Consider the following 24,091-nt stretch of genomic DNA (forward strand, 5'->3'; position numbering starts at 1 on the left):
GAGGGTCTTGGAATGGAGCATGCTCCTCTGACCCAGCTCATCTAGTCTGTCTGTCCCTTCACCCCATATGCTGGTCTTGTTGGCGAGGTTGGTGGTCCGTTTCCTGGCTAGGTGAAGGCCTGGTGGTCTTGCCTGGCTGACTTGGCTCCCATGACATTGAGACGTCTCTCAAATTTCAGCCATGTCCTGCCTTTGACCACAGATTACACAGAATGGCCCTGTCCAAAGGACATTTTCTCCTTCTCCATGGCAATTCTGAGTGCAGCTGTCTTCTGCCCTCCCCAGAGGACACATGGAAATGTTCAGATCCCTTGTCGATTCAACATACCTCCTGGCTGGCACGGGGAACGTGAAGATGAAGAGGCGTAGGGCACAGTGTATGTTCCGTGCACCTTATGCATGCATTCCTCACGAGATGATTCTTTACCCATCTGCCTCCCAACTTCTGGGACTGTGCTGGGCCCCACAGTGGGCACCACAGAGTCCTATTAAACTGAAGTGAGCTGTCTGGAACTAAATGCAACTGAACTGATTTGAAGTGGGTATGATTCACTCCTCATTCCTGAGTCCATGTTCATGAGAACTGGACCTTTTGAAAACTAGCTCATAGACTCTATTCAAGAGAAGAGCCTGACTCTGGTTTGAGAGAAAAAGCTGACGTTCAATATCTCTGGTGAGCTATTCTGAGATTCAATTAAAAAATATCTAGTTAAAAGACAGTGTGCTTTTAAAATGACATTAATAAAATCTCTTCTCATACTAAGATTTAACAGTAGTTTAATAATTTTAATTCATATTTGTTTTTTGGATCAACAGAATTTATTTTTTTATTGGAATTTAATTTGCCAACATAGCATAACACCCAGTGCTCATCCCATCAAGTGCCCCCCTCAGTGCCCGTCACCAGAATTTAATTTCATAAATTAAAACAATGTGTTGGTTGCCTCAAAGTGGCCATTCCCCCACTTTACAGACGTGAGCTGGCCCAGGCCCGAGAGCAGATTTTGAGAGATTCAGCAAGCCCACATCCCCATCTGCTTCACCCAAACGGTTCCTCAGTCTCGTACTAGCAGTCTTAAGTACGTTGGGTTCACCTAGCAAGCTTTAGAAAAATACCTATGTTCAGGCTCCACTTCTTCTGATTTAATTAACCCAAGTGGGTCTGAGCAAGGACAAGCATTTTGAGAGAAGAGCAAAAACGCTAGAGACAGAGACTATTGAGCAATAGGAAGTGAAAAGTGTCTGCTCTCACACACAAAAACCAGATGCAGGAAGTCAAAATATAGAGCCGTCTGGGGTCATTTGCTAATAGGGACAAAAAGGAGTGCCCTCTGATTGGCCCCTGTACGTATCAGGAAACCAAAACTGATATTCAAAACACTGACTTATAACTACAATAAATGGGTCTTTGGCCTTTGTGTCCAGCAAAGCAGCCGTAGTGGAGGTACGGCCACTCCCTGGCCCATCTCAGTCTTTCCTCGGTATGCCGTCAGCCCAGTGGTGAGTCTGACTATGCCATCATGGCCCACTGCTCACGGTGAGGGAGGAGGGTCTCCCCTAGAAATTGTGAGGTTTTTGATGGCAAAGGCTGAATCTGATAAATTTCTATGACCCCATCACTGAGTCCCATGGGCCTCCACCAGGAGCAATTATGATCCCCCCACCCCCAGAGAACATTTGGGAGTATCAGGAGATTTTTTGGGTTGTCAGACTTGGGGAGATGGATGCTAACTAACTGGTCTCTAGTGGGTAGAGGGTGGGCATGAGGCTACACATCCTACAATGCACAGGGGAGTCCCCCACCACAAAGAACGATCTGGCCCAAAATGTCAATAGTACCTAGGTTGAGAAACCCTAGTTTAGTCTAACAGTTGGCAGACTTGACACTAAATATCAGAAAATTATTCTCATCAAGAACTTTCTTCTTCCTACAGATATTCATCACCCAGATAAGACCAATGTGATCTATCAACATTGAGACTCCTCATACCAGATTTGTTAGCTACCTGGTCTCAATTCAAGACAAGATTTTGAACTTAGTATATTAACCAATGGAGTTCCTTCAGGAGGTCTGAATGCCTCCATTCCAGGGATGCTACCCAAAGCTCTTGCCAGGGGAATGCGAATGGGAAAGACTGTCTCCCTAGGGCTAATTCTCCAGGAAAAACCACCTGAACATATCTATATGTAGGGCCCAGTGCTGAGAGAGTGATTTTTGTCACACTCAAGACCCCTTCCTGGATCGCCAACATCTAAAGGCTCAGCTGGGATGAAACTCTACCCTCTTCTCCTCCCCTGAACCTCAATACAGCAAGTATTCTCCAATTTTTCATATTATAGATTCTAAATTTAGAAGAACAAGGAAGAGAAATTGTTATTTTTATCCGAGTACTTACTCTGTGCTAGGTGATGCTTTATGTGGTTTAGCTCCTTGAAGGCATAGAGCAACCCTATGGGGTAGTTTCTGTTATTATGCCCATTATACAAATGAGAAATATGAGGCTCAGACACATGATGATACACCATGACACAACACAGCCAGGATTTCACTGCAGGGAGAGTGAAAAAACACCGAAAATGTACAAAAGCCTCTCCAATTATGACCCATCGGAAGGTCCACGTGGTTGTCAACAACCCAGTTGCCCACAGGACATCACCTGTAACAACGTAGCAACTGTGGGAAAATAGGCCAGGAACCAATTTTGTTGGGCCCTAATGGGCATCAGAGATATAGTCACTTAATCTTTGACTCAAAAAGCTTTAAAAAATTAAAATCTGCTAACACCAGAAAAAAAAAAAAAAAACCTCTCATATTGAACCCAAAGTAGTCACACAGAAATGCATTACATAAAATTCCTTTTTAAAATTATTTCCCTAAAAGTAACAAAAATTGCTCAAATAAACTTGAGCATAGCTGTTCAGACCTGCCAAAGGCTGGTTAGTTTAAGAACGGACAGTGACAGTTGCGGCCTCCTAGAAAACTGGGCCTTGCCAAACGGCTGTGCCCTGAGGCCAGAATTCTACAGAGGGGTCATTGCTCAGGTCCTGTTCCACCTGGTGCCTTGTTAGTAGGTTGGCCTCTCTGCCCGCTCGCCCAAACTGCCCGGGGTGGGGGGGGTGGGGGTGGGGATGTGTGTAGCTGGGCAGGGGGAGGGGAGGAGGGGTTAATCCCTCTCACCTGAGTCAACAACCAAGTCAAGTCAATTCCTTCCCACCTCACTCTATCCAAGGCGGCCTTGTTGGGCCCCATGATGCAGACTGGGATGTTCTTTTAATTGGTTTATAGAAAAGACACCACCTATGTTAGTTCTCTGGGGTTTCTTAAATTTAATTTAATTTAATTTAATTTAAATTCAATTAGTTAACATATAGTGTATTATTCATTTCAGAGGTAGAGGCCAGTGACTCATCAGTTGCATATGACACCCAGTGCTCATCCCATCACGTGCCCTCCTTCATGTTCATCACCCAATTACCCTGTCCCCCTACATCCCTCCCCTCCAGTGACCCTCAGTTTGTCTCCTAGAGTTGAGAGACTCTTATGACTTGTCTCCCTCTCTGATTTCATCTTATTTTATTTTTCCCTCCATTTTCTGTTTTGTTTCTTAAATTCTACATGAGTGAATTAATATGATAATTGTGTTTCTCTGGTCGACTTATTTCACTTAGCGGAATACCTTCTAGTTCCATCCACATCATTGCAAATGGTAAGATTTCTTTTTCTTTCTTTCTCTTTTTTTTTTTTTTTTTTTTTTTTGGTGGCTGAACAATACTCCATTGTATATTTATACCACATTTTCTTATCCATTCACCTATCAATGGAAAGCTGGGCTCTCTCCATAATTTGGCTATTGTGGACATTGCTTCTATAAACATCAGGGTGCAGGTGCTCCTTCGGATCACCACATTTGTATCTTTAAGGTAAAAACCCAGTAGCACAATTGGAGGTTTTTAGGAACCTCCATACTGTTTCCCAGAGTGGCTGCACCAGCTTGCATTCCCACCAGCAGGGTAGAGGGTTTCCCTTTCTCCACATCCTCATCAACATTTGTTTATTTCCTGACTTGTTAATTATAGCCATTCTGACCAGCGTGAGGTGGTTTTGATCTGTATTTCCCAGATGCCGGGTGATGTTGAACATTTTTTCATGTCTCTTAGCAATGTGTATGTCTTCTTTGGAGAAATGCCTGTTCATGTCTTCTGCCCAATTTCTTGACAGGGCTGTTTTTTTGGGTGTTGAGTTTGGTAAGTTCTTTATAGATTTTGAATACTAGCCCTTTATCAATAAGACATTTGCAAATATCTTCTCCCATCCTGTAGGTTGTCTTTTTGGTTAGTTCTCTCTTAATGTTGCAAAAAATTACACCAAATTTAGAAGCTCAAACAACACAGATTTATTACTTTGGAGTCCTGCAAGTTGGAATTCCAATATGGGTCTCCCTGGGCTAAAAATTATGTCAGCAGAGCTTACTCTTTTCCGGAGGCTCTTCCAGAGGATAGAACCTGTTTCCTTGTTCTTTCCAACTTTCAGAAGCTATTCTCATTCCATGGCACATGGTGCTGCTTTTTCTTCAAATTCAGCAGCAGTGCATCTCCCTGGACCTATCTTCAATAGTCACACAGTCCTCTGACTCTTCTGGCTCCCTCTTCCACTTTTCAGGACCCTCAAGATTACACTGGGCCCACATGAATAATCCAGGCTACTCTCTTTATTTTAAGGTCAGCAGATTAGCAATCTTAATTCCATCTGCAACCTCTCCTTTGCCATACAACCTACAATATTCACAGTTTCCAGGGGTTAAGACATGACTTTGGGGAAAGGAGGACAGGGAGGCATTATTCTGCTACCACACACCTGTTAGATGGGGTACCAAACTAGTAGAGAATGTTGGCCCCCACAAGAATTTGAAGGCCTTGCTATGGGGCATGCCCTGTCCAGTTTGCCCAGTTCCTGTCACTCTCTACTGTCTTTCCCCAGCCCTCTGCCCTCATTTACCTTATCTGCCTAGGCCAAGGAGGCATTTGGGTTTTCCAACCCGGGTGTAGCGAATCTTCAGGAGAGGGACAGTCTTGCTTAACTTAAGCTCTTTTCTCAGGAAGCCGAGCTCAGAGGAGTGATCTTGTGAATGGACCCCAAGAGTTCCTGGCACCATGCCATCCCCAGGCCTCTCCAAAGCTACTAGAGTGAATAATGAATGCAGATTCTGGGATACACACGCAATGATGTGACTTCCAAAAAAGAAATCCAAGAAGTATTTGTTTCTATTGATGTCTGGGTGACTTACAGCTCTAGATATATATCTCCAGAATGATTTATCTGAATTTTATAGACCCTAGACTTTTCCCAGCTGAAACCCAGTTACTGCTTCCACAATAACTCATTGGATTGATCGCTTTAAATTTAAAGGGGCACTGGGAGAACTCTGGCTGCCTGAACTGTTTAAATCTTGTGCTTTGTGGAAGGTTCTGTTATATTTGTGGATGACCTGAACACAAAGCACTGTAGGTCCATGGTAACAACATGGCGCCAGCGGGGGTGGGAAATGCAAAGGCGACAGAGCCAGAGCTGGGCTGGAGAAGGGCGCTGGCCAGAACCTCACAGAGCAGACCACAGCGAAGGCTCTGGTTCAGAGGGAAGAGCTCCTGAAGTAGCAGCTTAAGCAACGAGGACTCCTGTGAGAGGGTGGATACAAACCAGGACACAGAAGCAGGAACCAGGTGGGGCCTACGAGCTGCCCATCTGGGGACTGCAAGGCAGGATGAGGGAGAAGAATTTTATTTATTAAGCACTGACACATGCTAGGTACTTCCCACCAACCTGTGACATTTACTCATTTATTCTTCCAGCCTTGGGAGGATTGGTCTTAATAGGAAGGTAGAGGTTAAAATCCCAGCTGTACCTTATGCTAGCTCGGTGTCCTTGGGTAAGTTAATTACCCTTTATAACCGTCATCTTCTCATCTGTGTGTGTGTGTATATATATATATATATATATATATATATATATATATATATATAAAATACATAGTAATTTTTGTGTATAACTGTCATCTTTATAACCGTCATCTTCTCATCTGTGTGTGTGTGTATATGTGTGTGTATGTATGTATATATATATATATATATATATATATATATATATATATATATATATATATATAAAATTATTTCAAGGGATGCCTGGGTAGTTCAGCGGTTAAGTGCCTGCCTTTGGCTCAGGTCGTGACCCCGGGGTCCTGAGATTGAGTTCTGCATCGGGCTCCCTGCATGGAGCCTGCTTCTCCCTCTGCCTGTGTCTCTGCTCTCTCTCTCTCTGGGTCTCTCATGAATAAATAAATAAAAGCTTTAAAAAAATAAAAAATAAAGTAAAAATTATTTTAACATAGTAATGTATTTTAAAATTACTATATATAGTCTATTACTATATTATTATTACTATATTATTACTATATAGTATATTACTCTATTTTAAATGTATTATAGTATAAATAGTAGCATAACAATTTCTATAGTATAAATAGTATAATATAATAATTTCTAAACACAGATTTTATATATAAGTTTATACATACATATAAAATTAGTTATATATTATATGTAATACAGTATATACCTCACAGAGCATGTACCTTTTTTTAAAGATTTTATTCATTTATTCATGAGAGACACAGAGAAGCAGAGACACAGGCAGAGGGAGAAGCAGGCCCCATGCAGGGAGCCCGACATGGGACTCGATCCCAGGACCCCACGGTCACACCCTGGGCCAAAGGCAGGTGCTAAACCACTGAGCCACCCAGGCATCCCGAGCATGTACCTTTCAAGGGGTGTTTTCAAAAAACATTTAATAGCATGGGAAAATCCTCTTTCTTTAACAACATTTAAAAGAATAAAAAGTAGGTGGCAAATACTAATATAATTCTGATTTTGTAAAAAGAATATATACACTTTGAATATGCGCCCATCTATGTATGCACATATACATATGAAAGAAAATAAAAATATTAACGATAGTTATTTTCATGGTGGGAATTCAGATGATTTAATTTTTAAATGTACTTTTCATATTTTCCAAATTGCCTACAATGAACATGACATACTTTGAAATATTTTTCTAGATTTGCATTTTTATTGCGAAAGTGATCCATGTTCAGTGTAGGAAATTAAACTTTGTTACCACTGGGAAAAGCTTGTTATGAATTCTTGCAGATGTTTTTCTGTGCATGTCTAAATATATATGTAGAGGGCATGAGTTTCACAGGCCAAAAATTCAGGTGTGCATAAGAGGGCAGCTTTAGTTTTCTGTACCTGAATTTTCTTTCAATCTCGAGCCCCCCATTCCACCTAGTGGCAGACACTTTTTCAAGCAGTAGATTACACTCAGGCAAATAAATGTTTTTTAACTAACTCACCCCCCTACTTCTTCTTTTTTTTTTTAAGATTTTATGTATTTATTCATGAGACAGAGAGAGAGAAGCAGAGACACAGGCAGAGGGAGATGCAGGCTCCATGCAAGGAGCCCGATGTGGAACTCGATCCCAGGACCCTGGGGTCACGACCTAAGCCAAAGGCAGATGTTCAATCCCTGAGCCTCCCAGGTGTCCTCCCCACTTCTTTTACTTGGATTTGCATCTTCAACTTAGGGGGCTGACATGGTAGCCAGGTCTTTGGGGTGTCTGGCCCTCACTTACCATCTGACTTTGCTTGAGTAAGCAGAGAGATACCTTTTGTCTGGCTTTGGTCTGCAGGATCTAACCCAACTGACAGGCTCTGGGAAACATCAAGTTTCCCAAATCTACTTATCAATAATGTCAAACATTCTGGAACACCTTTCTCGACTGGGAGCTCCCTTCTGGTCCAGCAGCTTTGGATCTCTATTTCACATGGAAAACTTTTGCATGCTCTCCCACTCATCCCTCAAGGGTACCTTCTTGGGCTCTCTCAGGGCTCTAAGAGAAATTTCTATTCTTCTGATGCTGCAGCCGGCTGGTTCTGCTCAGGGGACGTTTGCAAGGGTTACAAGCCCACAGAGTTCTGGTGGGGTCTCTGACACCCATGACCAGTGATCTGAGACCTGTGACCCAGCTTCCATTCTTCACTCTGGGAGAGCCTCACAGACACCGAGTCCTCCCTGACACCCACTACACTCCAGGAGCACTCTTTTGACTCAGATCCTCTCTTCCTAAGGTGGGTACCATCTGTGATCTTCACTTCCTCTCTGTGGGTCAGATGGCCAACTGGGATGCCCGAGGTGTATTACATAAGCCTGGGGTCGAGAGCCCTTTGACTCAGCCTGGATACCCCATAATAAGCCTTTGCTTCTAGTGGTTTCATGTTCTTCAGTAGCATTATCATCTCTTCCTTACAGCAGGACCCAAAAATGACCTTGTTTGAGGGGTTTGGGGGCCTGGCACAGAAAGAGCAGAAAAACACATCTGTGAATATTTTAGAATATTCGCTTGCTGTATTTGTACCTTTGGGTATGGGAAATATGAATATATGGATAGTTGAAGAGTAGTATCACAGTGGAATCATACCATACATACTTTCAGCTGAGTAATATTTTATTGTCCTGGTTGGTTATCTAATCCTCTCCCAAAAATAGAATAGTCCCCGATTCTTCACTATTATAATGCTGCAGTGAACAGTCTTGTTCGTTATCTCTTGTCCACTTGATCAATTATTTCTGCAGGATAAACTCCTAGAGGTGGGGTTGTTATGTCAAAGGATATTGTTCCGCAGTCCCCATCAACAAAATATATATGGGAATATTATAAGTCTAAGAAATCGAATTCTGTGTAAAAAATGATACTTAATAAATAAATGTAATAAAGAATGCTTGAATAAATCAGAATAAATCAAAGCTACCTAAGATATATAGTATATTAAAAAATCATATGCAATGGAAACAATAAAATGACTAAACCCTGAGGAGAGAAAATACTAGGAACATGAGTATTATGTCACCTTGAAATGAGGAAGAATTTCTTAAACCAGATTATTTTAATACAGTAAAAGATATCATAAACAAAGCCTAGAGATACATGAAGGATGAGGGAATCTATTTCTAGTGGATATGACAGGCACCCGGCTAACACCACTAAATACAGAGCTCCCTTAGAATTCATAAGAAAACAGAAGAACAAAGATTGCAAAATGCAATGCAGAGAAGAAGAAATTAGAAAAGGCTAATGTGGGGGCCACCGGGGTGGCTGAGTCAGTGAAGCGACTGCCTGCGGCTCAGGTCAGGGTCTTGGGATCCAGCTCCCCTTTCAGGCTTCTGCTCAACGGGGAGTCTGCTTGTCCCTCCCCTTGCCCGTGCGCGCTCTCTCTCTCTCTGTTCTCTCTCTCTGTCTCTGTCTCTCAAATAAATAAATAAAATCTTAAAGAAAAAGAAAAGGTTCATGGGGGTGATTGCCAACAACACCCACACGACTCCCCCATCAGGAGATGGGGTCTATTTCTGTGCCTCTGGCCCTACCTCCAGCCCACTGGCCATTCCACCTGCTTTGGCCCAGGGAAAGCGACAGTCCTAACAGGAGTAGAGACAAGTAGTTGGTGGTGGGCTCTCCTGGCGGAGCTGCTCTGCAGACCTGCCTCAGCCCCCCGCAGCCCGGCCACCCTGGTGCATGAGGACGGCCACTGGCCACTCCCGTCCCCGACCCCAGTCAACAGCTAGCGGCTGCCGGGGCCACAGCTGCTTAGCTGCCAGCCACTAACCACCCCCGAGGGGCCTGCGCCGGGCCCAGGAGTCGAGGCCCAACCCAACCCAGACTGCGGACCCACGGACTCGTAAGCTGAATGGATAGCTGCTGCTTCAGGCCACCAAGTTTTGGGGTGGTTTATGAGGCAGCAAAAGCAAACAAAAACAGCTAATAAATAAAATGTTCAAATTCACAAGCAGCAAATTTAAAACAGAACATCATTTTTTTTTTTTTTTTTAGCCATCAAATTGACAAAAATGAAGAAGAATGGAAACTTCAGTTCAGGCAAGGATGTGAAGAAATAAATATTTTCATTCATTGCTGACAAGAGTGTAAATTGCTGCAAACTTATTTGAGAAGCAATGTGACAATACAGATTAAAACTGAAAATACATGTACCCTTTGGCCACTTTGGGGGATTTATCTTACAAGGAAAAAAATGTCTAAGAATATTTACTGGAGCATTGTCTGCATTTTTGGGGGGGGGACCATCACAGAAAGAAAGAAAGAAGAAAGAGGGGAGGGAGAAGGAAAGAAGACAGCGAAGGATAGGAACAAGGAAAGAAACCCAGGGAAAACATGTTTATCTCTCAAAAGGAAACTATAATAAAATGCAGTGCATGCATATTATGGATTAGCATATAAGTATTAAAGAAATGAATTCAAGCTATATCTCCTAATTTGAAGGCATGAATTTGATTTACTGTTAAATTTTTTTAAAGCAGCTTACAATGTAGTGGATATAATTCCTTTTTTCTAAAATAAAAAGGATGATACATGTGTACAAGTTTTAGCAGAATAGTATTGACACGCTTTCATTTTGCCAATTCCTGTTCAACAGTGGCCCCCTAAGTACCTGGAAATCATGTATGCCACAGCAGAGGTCAGTTCATGGCTTGCGAGTTTCAAATTCTGAGGTCCTCACCTAAACTATGACCACCAAACATCCTAACTGTACACACGGGTCAGGAAAACCTTTGAAGCAGGTGCCCCCTTAGATGTGTATCAGGTACTTAAAAGTTAGGTACATGACATACTATAGAGTAAAACCATATGCAAAAATATAAATATTCAAAAAAAGACAAAAAGGGAAATAGACTATTTTAAATACATTATAGTATTATATATAAGTATTATATATTAAATATATATTTTATATATTTTTTTGTTAATAGTACAAAATTGTTTTGCTATAATTAAAACATGTCATAAACAATTTTTAGTTATATCAATGGAATTGAAAAGGCTTTACTTTTTTTTTTAGATTTATTATTTGAAAGAGAGGGAGTGCTTGCACACACAAGCAGGAGGGAGGCCAGAGGGTGAAAATCTTCACGCGGACTCCCCACTGGGTGTAGAGCCCAACGCAGAGCTCGATAGCACGACCCCTCGTGACCCATGAGACCATGACCTGAGCTGAAACCAGGTGTCGGACACTTCACCGACTGAGCCACCTGGGCGCCCCCAAAATACTTTTTAAAAATATATTGGTTTAACCCTTTGTGATACAGCAATTCAAAGTCCTAATTCGACCTTCAATGTAATTTCGTACTTGATTTTAATGGTTACTATAACTTTCAGAGTTTCCTTTGTCCAAACGGAGGAAGTTCATCGTTGGTGGTACTGCTTGCTCAGTCTCAGCCACCAAAAAAAATACGTCCAAAGTCAGCTAAAACATTTTCACCTTCCCAGGTGTTAATCATTTCTTCTTGCAAAGGCTTCGGAACACACCAACATTTTTAGGAAATCATTTCAAAACACATTGAAGGTTTTTACTCCGAAAGATTGTTACATACAGGTTAGAAAATACTGTTTGCCAGGATTTTTTGTTTGTTTGTTTCAATTGGCAGATCTGAGAAGGTTTTTTTTTTTAAATTATTCTTTGTGAATGACATATGTTGCTTTCAGCAACAAAATAATAGAAATATTTCCAAACATTCATTTTCAAAATGCTCAAGAGCAAGAATTTCTTTCAAAAAGCAATTACTTTCTCATGCATTGTTAAAACACAGGATCTCCCATTGAAGGAACAGATTAAATATGTTTAATTTTTCAAGAATAGCTGCCAGGTAGCATTGAACTAATACTGTCATCGTCAACAGAGGTCAGTAAACTTGAACGTCTGTCATTTTGTGGAACAAAAATATCTTAACATCAACTTCAATGAGTCTTTTCAACACTTTGCCACAAGATCATCCCTGAAGCCCTGGGTACTACAAAAGATTTCAAAATTTCTCTCCATTTCATTACAAAGGACTATGAAGAATTCTATCTTTTAAAGGTCTTGTTTTTAGCAAAACAATCAATGAAGGTGTAGCTATAGCGTGATACAGATGCTGATACAGACATACAGATACACAACGTGAGCCCCTGAAGATACAGACGGGTGTGGTTGTCACTCCAAACTCTTCACGGCCCACCCTGTCCACTCCACTGGCCCAGGTGCCAACTCACAGCAAATATTTGCAAAGGTTACTTCCTTCCTTTCTTGAATAAAATAAACAGAAGTTTTGGGGCACCTGGGAGGCTCAGTCAGTTAGGCAACGAACTGCAATTCATGAAGGTCATGAATTGAGGTCCTGGGATTGATCTCAGGATCCTGGGATTAAGCCCCATGTCGGGCTCCTCACTCAGCAGGAAGCCTACTTCTCTCTCTCTCCGTCTTTCCCTCCCCTACTCATGCCCTCTCCCAAAGAAATAAAATTTTTTTTAAAAAAATAGAAATTTTAATATTTTCCTCTCATGCCACAGAAAATCAACTGTGACAACCCACTTTTTTTAAAGATAAATTAATTAATTAATTAATTTATTTATTTATTTATTTATTTATTTCAGGGGAGTGGAGGTACTGAGGGAGAGGAAGGGAGAGAATCTTTAGGCAGACCATGCACTGAGTGTTGAGCCGGATGCAGGGCTAGATCCCACTCCCCAAGAAGAGTCAGACACCCAACCAACCGTGCCCCCCAGGGGTCTCCGTACAACCTGCTTTGGAGAGCACTGCTTTAAGTAACCCACTTGGAAAAAGACTTCCTATGCCACAAGGAGATAAAAATACCTTGCCAAGGCAAGGGAGCATGAGGCCCCTGAGAAACGAGCCCAAGGAGGTCTCTGAAGGCTGTGCTGTGTCAGCATCCTGGGCCCGGCACCCAACCCCAAGCCATTCCTGAGAGGGGTGTTGAGAGAGCTGCTCCGTGTCAAGTGGCTCTGGATACACGGGAGCTGAGCTGCCCTCTGAAATCAGGAGCCAAGTGTTCCCTGGCATCTGGGACGGCAGACGTGAGACAGAACCACTGCCTGGTGATCCGAGAGTTGTAGACAGAAACAAGCACAGATCCAGATGAGAAGGGCACAGGAGAAGCGTCAACAACTAGAGACGTGGAGGTGGGACCACAGCAGGACAAGAGCCAGGACATTCTGGAAAGACCAGTGTGCGGCTCAGAGGAAGGGGGAGATGCTGAGCCCGGAGCAGAGCGGTCCGCGCCATCAGTGTCCCTCCTCCACCAGCACTTCCACCCCAGTCAGAGAGACGGGAAGCTCAACATGCCTGTGACCCTGCCTCTGCCCTGAGGAGCTCAAGGTAAATATTAAGCTCATCTACAGACGCAGGAAGTGACATTACGTTCACGTCTGAATTTGTGGTTTGAGATTAATCTGCACAATGCACGTCCTACATCTGTGCCCACACAGAGATGTGCAAGGACTCGCTCCAGGCTACGAACGGGCTAGTCCAGCAGGCTGGGGTTGGAGGGTGGCATGCGGTGGGGGTATAAGCACTGATTTATGCTGTTTTACACAGTTCTTTTTTCTTTTTAAGATTTTATTTATTCATGAGAGACACAGAGAGAGAGGCAGAGACCCAGGCAGAAGGAGAAGCAGGCTCCATACAGGGAGCCTGACATGGGACTCGATCCCGGGACTTCGGGGTCATGCCCTGAGCCGAAGGCAGACACCTAACCACTGAGCCACCCAGGTGTCCCTACATTGTTCCTGATGCCCATTGATAGCTTTGTGATTCAGATAAAATATAATTAAAAATATATATATGTAGGGCGTGTCCCCACAGGCCGGCTGGTTTTGCGGCTGGTTTTGCCCGTGAAGCTGTGTTCACAGGTTTCTCCCCGAGAAGACCCAGCAGGTGTCCTGAGGGAGCTGTGCTTTGCCGCCAGGCCTGGACTGAGCAGCGCTGCAGCGGGAAGCCGGGTGATGTTCTTACAAGATGTTGTTCTACAGGAAGACGCGCAGGAGGCAGCACGCAGATGCTTCAGTCAACCTCACAGAATTTTCCCCGGAATGCTTTATAAGGAGAAAACCACCATGTCGGCTAAAAGGAAAACTTGGGCACGTGACAAAGTATATACAAGAACAGCCTCCCGTGACCTTGTTCTTGGTTCGCTCCGCATGTCATCCAGACATCACGGAGAGCGCCTCAGGGAGGTTGCAGAATAACTGGGAGAATGTGGAACAACTCTGCGGACGACCAGCAACCTTATGGCAAGTCCGTGATCCCAAGGAAAATTTTGAAAATGGTATTGCTTTGCTGGATTGAAAGAGACTCTGACCTAGGAAGAGAGGACACTGACCTAAATGCAGGCTGGTATCCCTGCTGGGACGCTGGGTCAGAGAAAGGACAACAGTGGAAAAACTAGTGAAATCCAAATAAAGCCTGGGGTTTAACTAATGGTAACGTGCCAGGTTGGTTTCTTAGTTTTGGCAAATGCACCGTGGTAACATAAGACTGATGAGATTAGATCATTAACATTGGGGCGGGGGTAGGGGGGACAGGGTAAAGGAAGGTGGGGCAGCTCTCTGTACTGTGCTCAACAATCAAAGCTTATTCCAAAGAGAGTTTATTTTTGAGACGAGACGTTGTCAAAGCTAAGAGATAGGCCGATGGGCCAGATGGGCAATGGGGATGAAGGAGGGCGCTTGTGAGGAGCTCGGGGTATTGCACGGAAGTGATGAATCACTAGATTCTACTCTTGAAACCAACATTAGGCGATACGCTAAGTGGAATTTAAATAAAAACTTAGAAGAAGAAGAAGACAATGAAGTGGTCAAAACTAGTTGGCCCTACTGCAGGGTTTCCTTCTGTCCCAAGCAATTCACTCATGGACACATCTCACGTGTTTTTCACAAAATACAACTGAAATCACAAGGGTATGAAAGCTCATGTGTTTGTCCAGTACTAAATCTAGCATTGAGATAACCCTGTCTTTCAGGGAGATTTGCAATCGCCATTAACCTTGTAGAGTGCAGTATGAAGGCCGTCAGCTGGCCTGGAAATTTAAAGCGGGTCGTGTAGAACACAAATTACTCTTCGGGGGGGGGGGGTAGTTTTGCTTTTGATGCAACTTCTATTAAATCATTGCTCTGTGAACGGAACATCAGCTTATTAATAAAAGAAAGTCGCAACTATCTTGTTGACATTCTAAGCACTTTAAATAAAAGCACGTGCTTTATGGAAGAATGTTTATATGTAACAAACCCCTGCCCAGATCCGTCAGCCATTCTGGGAGGTAGATGATGGCGCCTGTTGTCTTAGTTTGCATTTCGTCATTATTAAGTATGACTTTTGTGATGGGGAAACAGTATACAGAGCAAGAGGCTTCCAGGCCAGGAGAACCGGAGACAGGCGGAGCCACGTGGACCCGACGGCTAACTCCAGCAGAGGGAAAAGGAAGGGCTCTCCCTGCAGGGATGGAAAAGATGCCTGGGAAGGAGGGGGAGATGTCAGCCGTTCCCGGGATCAGAGTGTGAAAGCCAGAAAGGCACTGATACTTCTATGACAAAAATAACTATCATCGGGGCACCCGGGTGGCCCAGTCAGTCCAGCATCCACCTCGTGATTTCAGCTCGGGCCATGGTCTTGGGGTCATGAGATCTAGTCCCATGCCTGAGCCACGCTGGGTGTAGAGCCTGCTTAGGGTCTCTCTCCCCCTCACCCTCTGCCCCTCTAGCCCCCTGGTTGTGCCCGCTCATTCTCTCTCTCTCTCTCTCTAAAAAAATGATAATAACTATTATTATTAAAATAATAATATTCATAAAAATTCCAAACAAGTTTTAATTAAAGACTCCTTTCTATCCCCTAACCTCATTTCCCCAAAGTAACTGCTGGCAACTGCACAATTTCGGGCATCCTTCCAGACTCTCTCTATGCATCTATAAAGATATAAAGATAATCTTTACAGATATGGAGTCATATACATACACTACTGTATAATTTGCTTTTTTCATGAAACAATAGATCGTGGTCATTTTCCTACCCTTTGTGTTTGTAGGTCTCAGTCATTCTTTTGAGAAGCTGCATTGTATTCCATTTTATGGATAAACCTTAAATTATTTATCCAGTCTCCTATTGATTTTCATTTACAGTGCTTCCAGTTTCTTGCTATTATAGATGATGCTGCCACATTGTTTGTGCTCTAATGAGCACAATCTTTACATCAAGCCCTCTGAGCTTCCACGTACTTCCAAAGACTAACTCTGCAGTTTTAGACAGATTATTTAACCTCCCTGAAACTCAGTGCCCTCATTTTAATTGGAGATAATATCTACCTTATGGGGAGGTTGTGTGGATTGAATGAGTTTGTGTTAACAAGTGAAACCGAATGAAAGAAAATGTTAGGTAGTTTCCCTGATTTTGTGTGTGTGTGTGTGTGTGTAGATGGAGAGAGGGGAGAGACAGAGGAATATAGAGATAAAAATGGATGAACCAATGGACAAACTGATGGATGGATGGATGCATGGGTACATGGATGGATATACATGGATGGATGGATGGATGGATGGAGAGATGGATGGAGAGATGGATGGATGGAGAGATGGATAGATGAATGGAGAGATGGATGAATAAATGGATGGATGGATGGATGGATGGAGAGATGGATGGATGGAGGGTTGGATGGATGGATGGATACATGGATGGATGGAGAGATAGATGGATGGGTGGATGGAGAGATGGATTGATGGAGAGATGGATGGATGGAGAGATGAATAAACAGATAGATGGATAGATACCTGTTATGTGAGGAAGACTCCCAAGAGTTATTCGTCACTCACAGAACATGGCGTGGGGAATCTCAATGATCAACAAACTTAAGTTCCTTCCTTTTCCATTCACAGAAATAGGGAGCAGACAAAGCACCGAAGCAATAGGGGATTAAATCCTCTAAGGTATCTGCTTGAAGATTCATTAAACCAAGGACAGTGATAAGACACCTGGAAGTGACAGTCACCCACCTCAGAAGGTGGAGGAAGGGACGGAGGAGATGGCACTCTTCTGGGTCTAAGAAGAAGTAGTTCCAGAAATAGGGACAGCAAGAACATTGAGAAAAAGTGGCCCTGTCATTTTAATAGCGTGTGTTAGCCAGGGAGGGTAAAGCTCTATATAACCACAAATGCATCCCAGACTTTGGCCGGAGAGATTGTAAAATACCTAGAGAAAAGCAAGACTAAGACTATTAAAAATGAGAAAGCTTCAGATGTGGGAGGCTCCCGGAATCCAAACCTGACCGGACTATAATAAATAGTCCTGGGAAGGAGCAGAAGAGGGGACTATCTCAAAAGACCTATGAGATAACAAAATATTTAAAAGCAGGAGCACAGCCTTGCAACCACCTTTGATTCATCCTCTAATTTAATCAGTTCTCAAATCCCATAAACCTTATGCCTGGTACAAACCTCCCGCCGAAGTGATCTTCCTAAACCCACTGTTGATCATGCCCAGGGCCTCTATTCCTCTGTGATTTACAGAATAAAGTCTGAAGTCCTGGCCTGGCACGCGGAAGCCTCCTAAGTGTGGTCCCAGCCTGACCTGCACTGCTCTCCTCCATCTACCTCCACTCTGATTACTCTGGTGGCACAGCCCCCTTCTGCGGGGAGGACTGCCTGACCTGCACGCTACGCCTGGAGTATACGGGGGGACACCTCAAGTTTGGGGCCTGTTAGCACCCCCGTTCCATCTGGAAATGGTCCCTATATGAGTTCAGCTGGTTCTGAGCAAACAGCACCCTCAAGATACCACCCAACCATTGGCCACTGGGTGATCCCTGCCTCCTGCTCTCAGCAACCAGCTCATAGGATAGGCACGTAATTGAAGCCAGAGCAAGTCCAGCCTTTCTCAGAGCGGCCGATGAGTGCAGGGGCAGACTCAGTCTCTATGGCCCTTGGGGGGAGAAGCTATTAAAATGTGGCCTGGGGCGCCCAGCCACCATCCTACCCACCTTGGGGAAACTGATCCCCGAGCTCCACAAGGGCAGGGGGTTCTGGTGGGCACAGAGCACATGCTTATTTGTTGAATGAATTAATGAAACCGGATCAAATTAGACCAGCGGGCATATAATAGGACCAACAGATTCCTGTTGTGCCCTCTAGGCCTCCCAACTAAGTCCACTCATACATTCCATTTCTGCATTTCTTCATACCCTGGCTCCATCTCAAATAACCCCAAAGAGCCTCCCCAACACATGTTCAAAAACTCAAACCTCCCCGGGCTTTTTCATATGCTAGTTCTCTCCTGCAACCTTCCCAGAGGCTCCCAGGCCAGGTACCCTCTGTGCCTTGTAAACTGCAATCGCACCCTATTTAAATCTCTATTATTGAAACCTTTAAACGTTTCTTATTTTCTACCTTGACTTAAGGCTCAGGGACAGGGCCGCTGCACACATCGGCGGTGCCCACCCCTGCCCCGGGACCCCTCTAGGGGATCAGCGGCTGTGAGCGGCCCCACAGGCTCCGGGTGCTGGGCGAAGGCTCAGGTGCGCACCTTCCCCGGGGCAGCCGAAGGCCTGAGGTGCCTGGGGCCTCCTTCTCTGCCGGCCCCACACCAGCACCCGCTGGCCGGAGACCCGAGGCTGGCTCTCGCCCCCCAAGGTGACGCTCGCCCCCCACCACCATTCATACTGCAGGGGTCAGGCTGAAGCTTGGTTCGTCTAGGGCCCACGTTCTGGAGCCGCCCACCCCGTCCTCAGGACCCTCTCCCCTAAGTAAAGCATGCGGGCACTGCAGGCCACACTGTGCACACCAGGAATACGACCCAGGTGACACTCGTCTCCCCAACACATCTCTTGAAAACCAGCTGCACCTGGAGCCCCTTCCATCCCGCGTAGGGCAGGCTTCCCTGGAGCTGCAAGATGCAAACCCGGGGCTGCGTGAACAAGGGGTGGGGGACCCCACGTGGACTTCAAGACCTGGGGCACATGAGGAGGAGTCACCTGGGCAGGTGCTCATTTCAAGTCAGGTCGGAGAAACAACAAAAACGGCCCTTTTCAAAGGTCTGTCCATAGGGAAAGCTACACAAACGTACTGTTTTCAGAATTCCTCTTTTCTTGCACTGATCCTCTCTAGGGTCTCCTAAATCCCCGGATTCAAGTGAACTCCCAGTGCACCCAAAGTGTCCAACTAACCTGTGATGACACGGCCGCGTGGGCCTCAAGTGCAACGTCATCCGCGCCAAATCTGGTTTGGGAGGAGCTTTGATTTCCTCCAAAACGTGCCTCCCTCTCCCAAATAAAGCCTCTGCCCCCTAAATAAGTGAATACATAACAGACACGGGGTCTGACACAGTGAACCCCATCTGGTGCCGTGGGCTCACGGGTCTGCATTCCCCCAAAACAACCGACGGAAGCGATCATCTTGAGAGGACCGTGTGGTTCACGGGATATTTTGTAAGAAGAGACTTGCAGGCCTCATAAAATTGGAAAAGGCTTCCCTCGGAGCAGAACCCCTGGTCTCCGGAGCACAGCTGGCTTCCCGGCATTAAACTTTCAACACGGGGATGCCTGAGGGGCTCCGCGGCGGAGCGCCTGCCTTGGGCCCAGGCCATGACCCCGGGGTCCTGGGATCGAGTCCTGCGTTGGGCTCCCTGCATGGAGCCTGCTTCTCCCTCCGCCTGTGTCTCTGCCTCTCTCTCTGTGTTTCATGAATAAATAAATAAAATATTTTAAATAAACAACTTTCAGCATGTACCTTCTCTCGTGTTCAGCCCCTGTGCACTTTAATGTCTTTAACCAGAGGCATCTGGGTGGCTCAGCTGGTTAAGCACCTGCCTCTGGCTCAGGTCATGATCCCGGGGCCCTGGGGGTCCAGCCCTGCATCCATCAGCTCCCTGCTCAGTGGGCAGCCTGCTTCTCCCTCTCCCTCTGCCCTCCCTGTGCTCGCTCGCTCTCTCTCCCATGAAGAAATAATATCTTTAAAAATAAATTAATAAAAATAAAGTCTTTAGCCGTGTCACAGTGTCCCTAGTTAGGTCCATCGATGCCAGGCAGGAAGGCACAGCCAACTCCTTCCAGACAATATGTGCAAGCACACTCTCCCAGGGACGCTCCTCACACTCTCTGGTTTTAATATTCATCAGCTCCTCCTCCACCCAGAATTCCTAATTCTCAGTGTGGGACAATGTTTTCCTATTAAACATTCTCCCCTAAGCCTCATTACCTCTCGGTGGTAGAAAATCATTGTGGTGTTTTGGCTGTCTTTGCGGGAAAGGAAATTAATTTACAAAAGAGAGGGGAAAATAATTTCCAAGTAACAAATTCTCCTGAACTTGGGATTTTGGCACTTCATGCCCAAGTCAGATAGAAAAGAGGGGTGGGGGGGGAGGGGGGCCTAGGGCTGCTCCACAAATTACAGAAAGCAGCTACAACTGCCCCAGAATTAACAAGTGCACAAAATGGGGGCAAGAAGGGGAGCCAGCGGGAAGCCCCGGCCCTGGAAAACCAGGCCACGAAATGCCACTAATGAAGATAATGACGGAGCGGTACTCTCAGGATGTTCAATTAAATATACACCGTACCAGAAGGGACTCCACTCGCACTGCAAACCAGGGGATGCCAGTCATCGCACCAAGCAAGCCTGCCGGGTGATTAGGAACGTCCCCGCTCCTTGCCCCGCGCCCCATTTAACAGACCGAGAGTAACCAATTGTAAAGGGAAATCTTCAGAAATGAAGTCTACATGAACGTGTGAGTCATAAACACAGGAGAAACAAATGACCCTTTTAATCAACACTCCTGGCAAGCAAAAAAAAAAAAAAAAAAAAAAAGACGACTTTATACCTTTTTATTATAAAACAAAACAGCTCACCAAGGACAAAGAGTTGGCCCTGGTTACATTAGAGAAAGCCATCCCCAGACCCACAGCATCACTACGCCATGTGCCATGTGGCCCTTCTGATAGACTCTGTGCTCTAACGTGAGCAAAAATAACGAAATCTGGCAACATTCATCCCGCCACCGGTCTCCCGGGTCCTCACGGGCTTGCTGAAGGTGAACTGTGTGAGACCCCAAAACTGCAGATCAAGGGAGGAGATTGCGCCACTGAGTGTTGATGCCACATGAACTCGACACCCACTAATCGTGTGACCCACAAGAGGCCGCTTAGTCCCTCGGAGCCACAGGTCCTCAAGGTGTGTCCCTGCGAAACTTAAATGAGGTCCCAGGTACAAAGTATCAAACCCGTTGCAGATGCTCGTGGGATGTTAGGTCTCCCTCCCTCCCAAGCGTGTCCTCTGACACAGGGGCGAAGGACTGCAGTGAGGCCACCTCGAGCCCCGAGCAAGCAACACCTGGAGAAAGCAGGAAGATGCTTGCAGCCCGCATCCAGGCAGCCAGGCCCGGCAACACAGGCTCGAGGGCTGCACGCAAGGGCCGTGGAGGGATGAAGCCGGTGGAGGAGGCCTGGCGGGCCCCCACCCACCGTCCGCGGAGGTCTCGGCCATCCACGCAGGAACGGCAGGGCCCAGCCACGGGAACTCCTCCGGGGGACTCCTCTGCGGGGGACATGGGCAGAGCAAAGGAGAGAAAAGTGTTGCCAGGTCTCCAGGTTTGCCTGGGATGAGAAAGAAGAGCTCTAGGCTCTCGGGCAGGGGTCCAGCAGGGCAGCAAGGTGTCTACAGGCCGGCAGGCGGAGGCTCTGGGCCTCCCCGCCTCCCCTGCTCAGCCCCGGCTGTGGGCGCCCCGTGACCGGGCTTCCTGCCTCCCCTGTGGGCCCTCCGCACCCCCCAGCACCCGTGTGCTGCCGGGCCCCCCGGAGCTCCTCCCGCCCAGCTTCACCAGGTGGCCTGCCGACCAGCCTCCACCCCGGGAACCCCGGCCCCTTCCTAATCCTCGGCGTGCAAGGAAACTGGGCTGACAAGCGGAGTCGCCTCCAGACCCCCGTACCGGGGACAGTCTGCCCTCGGATCCTCCTCGTTGGGGCCTGGTCCAGACGCGGTCGCCGGGGACGCGTGGCCCCTGGCACACGGGCAGCCTGGCTACCTGCTGCAAGGCTCAGGCTCTCTCCTGGGCACACCCACTGGGCACATATCCCATCATACACATATTTTTCTTCTTGTTTGAATTTTAATCACGATCACTGCCTGAATCCGACCATACGCTGCGGCCTCAAATGGCCAGTGCCTGCCGGGCAAATCCTGGGCTTCTCGCGGCGGGGAGGTCAGTGCAGAGCAGGGTGGGAATGGGCAGCGTCCGTTTGCAAAGGCTCCAGGAAGCTGCTACCACCACCCCTGGGTATTTTAGTGTGAGCAACAAAAATTAATCCTAATTAAAGTCGGGGAGTTATTGGAAGGACTCTGGGAGCTCACGGAGTCGCTGCCAAGGCTGGCGGATGGAGCTGGGGCAAAGGGCAGCGCCAGGGGACTGAAGAGCAAACGAGAGCAAGGGCTCTTGGAGTGGGAAGAGAGTGGCCAGTCCGTCCGCAGCCTCACGCCGCCCCCAGTCTTTGGTCCCCCATCTCCCAAGCCCCACAAGAAGCATGTGGTCAGCGAGGCCACGTCCGGGTGCTCCCCCGGTTGTCCCAGGCGATGACAAGAAACATCCGGCCCTCCGGCACCTGTCAACGGGAACATCCCCTCAGCCTCTCCGCAGGGGCAAGTGGCAGCTCTCCAAAAGGAAATCGGAGAGCTGCAGGAAAGAAGAAAGGATAAATACCGCCACCCCCCCCCCACCCCCCCCCCCGGTGAAAATGAAACCAAGAGTGTGGTCCTGGCCCCCGGGCTCACCTGGCGGGGTCACCGGCACTCCGCCTCCAGCCAGGGTTGGCCTGGAAAGCCCCCCAGCCCGCTGTGCAGACCACCCTCTCCCCGCACCCACCCTGAAGGTCAGGACATGCTTCCCCAGAGCTGGAGAGACGTGCGAGGGGTTCGTGGGAAGGCAGCGAGGCTGGGGACGTCCTGCGAGTCCCACCAGGTGGAGCTGCCACCGAGGCAGCTCTGCAAGCTCAGCAGTCACGGGCCAAGGCTGAGACCAGCTGGAAACAGGGACCTTCCCCCCAAATGGAGGATCACAACCTTGGCTTAAAATGAAAACGGAACCTGAGGGGTCAGCAAAGTGCCAGCTCGTCAGGTGCGTGACGGCAGGACCCGGCAGGCGGACAGGGCAGCAAGGCCGCGGCCCCGGCGCCAGCACTCGTGGCCTGCGGTCGGGTGAGCCCCGTCCACCTCTCGAGCCTGCGCGGCGTCCTCGGGGCTAGGCCTGCGGTCTGAACGCTTCCTCGGGGGGAGACGTTTCGGTGATAGCGTCTCCCTGGGGCAGAGTGACCTCAAAAGCAGGGACCCTGTCTGGTCTTTGTTCCCACCAATGTCCAGCATGTTCAGCATCTGATCCGCAGAAGCAGGAACTCCGGAAATACATGAATTAGGCAATGAGTGAATAAATGAACAAACAAACTGAGCCTGACTCGCTTGTTTTCCACGGCCCAGTCCCCGTCCACCACTCTTACCTCCACGTGGCCAACGCTCCACAGAAAATGCCAGTTTTCCTCGGCAGTACCGCGGCAATCTAAACCTGGACTGCAGGGGTTGGGTGGAAGGGGCCCTTGTGCAGGCGGATCAGATGCCTTAGGGCGAGGGGTTCTCACAGCTACCTTCCCTCCCCCGCCGGCAGCCTGGGGCCCGAAACCCAGCGCCTACGACACGCAGCACAGCAGTCACCTGCCGCTCCAAGACCCCCGGTGACCCCTGTGTCGGGTAATTTTATGTGTCAGCTTGACCTGGCCATGGGGTACCAGACATTTGGTCAGAGATCATTCTGAGGCTATCCTTGAGGGCAGTTCTGGAGGAGATTAGCATTTGAATAGATTAGCATCTGAGGAAAGTCAATTGACCTCCCTAATGTGGGCGGGCCTGACCCAATCAGTTGAAGACTGAATGGAACTAGAAGGTGAGAGGGAACTCCTCCTGCCTGGATGTTGGAGCTGGGGCACCCGCCTTCTCCAGCCTTTGGCCCGACACATCAGCTTTTCGTGGGTCTCCAGCCCGTTGGGTTTCACGCTGGCATTTGCACCCTGGCTCTCCTTAAAACCCAGGCCTTTGGCCGCAGGCTGGAATTACATCACTGGCTCTCCTGGGTCTTCAGCTTGCCAACTGCAGAGCCTGGGACGTCTCAGTTGCCCTAA

The 24,091-nt window shown here is 47.0% G+C and overlaps 1 protein-coding gene across 12 annotated transcripts in view; it reads right to left on the reverse strand.

The window, feature by feature from the left end:
* Nucleotides 1–24,091, reverse strand: part of GRID1 (glutamate ionotropic receptor delta type subunit 1) — a 638,811-nt gene that overhangs the window by 268,766 nt on the left and 345,954 nt on the right. The gene's annotated exons all lie outside the window — the stretch shown is intronic.

Source organism: Vulpes vulpes, chromosome 4 (genome assembly GCF_048418805.1).
Source record: "Vulpes vulpes isolate BD-2025 chromosome 4, VulVul3, whole genome shotgun sequence".
NCBI classification, from domain to species: Eukaryota; Metazoa; Chordata; class Mammalia; order Carnivora; family Canidae; genus Vulpes; species Vulpes vulpes.